The sequence below is a fragment of the Lolium perenne genome, chromosome 4 (assembly GCF_019359855.2).
Source record: "Lolium perenne isolate Kyuss_39 chromosome 4, Kyuss_2.0, whole genome shotgun sequence".
Classification (NCBI taxonomy): Eukaryota; Viridiplantae; Streptophyta; class Magnoliopsida; order Poales; family Poaceae; genus Lolium; species Lolium perenne.
The window spans coordinates 12736466-12737784 of NC_067247.2; the positions used below are offsets into that span (position 1 = coordinate 12736466).

The 1319-nt window shown below is 44.1% G+C and overlaps 1 long non-coding RNA gene across 1 annotated transcript; it reads left to right on the top strand.

The window, feature by feature from the left end:
• Nucleotides 1–216: 216 nt before the first annotated feature.
• LOC127291792 (uncharacterized) lies at nucleotides 217–725 on the top strand. The gene is made up of 2 exons (XR_007844725.2): nucleotides 217–411; nucleotides 516–725. It is a non-coding gene; the product is annotated as an uncharacterized lncRNA (long non-coding RNA).
• Nucleotides 726–1319: the final 594 nt, after the last annotated feature.

Consider the following 1319-nt stretch of genomic DNA (forward strand, 5'->3'; position numbering starts at 1 on the left):
GTGCAGGTTCCACGTTGGCGCCGGAATCCCTGGTGTTGCGCCGCACTACATCCCGCCGCCATCAACCTTCAACGTGCTTCTTGGCTCCTCCTGGTTCGATAAACCTTGGTTTCTTTCTGAGGGAAAACTTGCTGCTGTGCGCATCATACCTTCCTCTTGGGGTTCCCAACGAACGTGTGAGTTACACGCCATCAATGGTCAACAAGACCACCAGTTTCAAGAAGCAGGGCAAGCCTAACAACAAGGGCAACTTCAAGAAGGGCGGCAAGAAAGTTGTTGCGCCTCCGGAGAAGCCCAAGGCTGGCCCTAAGCCTGATACTGTGTGCTATTACTGCCAGGGGAAGGGGCACTGGAAGCGCAATTGCCCCAAATACTTGGCCGATCTGAAGAGCGGCCACGTCAAAAAGAAAGGTATATTTGATATACATGTTATTGATGTCTATCTTACTGGTTCTCGTAGTAGTGCCTGGGTATTTGATACTGGTTCGGTTGCTCACATTTGTAACTCGAAACAGGAACTGCGGAATAGACGAAGCCTGGCAAGAGACGAGGTGACGATGCGCGTTGGAAATGGATCCAAAGTCGATGTGATCGCCGTCGGCACGCTCCCTCTACATCTACCTTCGGGATTAGTTTTAAACCTTAATAATTGTTATTTGGTACCTGCGTTGAGCATGAACATTATATCTGGATCTTGTTTAATGCAAGACGGTTATTCGTTTAAATCAGAGAATAATGGTTGTTCGATTTATATGAGTAATGTCTTTTATGGCCATGCACCTGAGATGAATGGTTTATTCTTGTTAAGTCTCGATAGTAGTGATACACATGTTCATAACATTGATGCTAAGCGAATTAAATTGAATGATAATTCTACTTATATGTGGCACTGTCGTCTTGGTCACATTGGAGTGAAGCGCATGAAGAAACTCCATTCCGATGGACTTCTTGAGTCACTTGACTTTGAGTCACTTGATAGATGCGAAGCATGTCTAATGGGAAAAATGACTAAGACCCCATTTTCTGGTACAATGGAGCGAGCTACAGACTTATTAGAAATCATACATACCGATGTGTGCGGACCAATGAGTGTAGCATCACGCGGTGGTTATCGTTATGTTCTAACCTTCACGGATGATCTGAGTAGATATGGATATATTTACTTTATGAAACATAAGTCCGAGACTTTTGAGAAGTTCAAGGAATTCCAAAGTGAAGTAGAAAATCAACGTAACAAGAAGATTAAGTTTCTGCGTTCTGATCGCGGAGGCGAATATCTGAGTTATGAGTTTGGCATGCATTTAAAGAAATGCGGAATA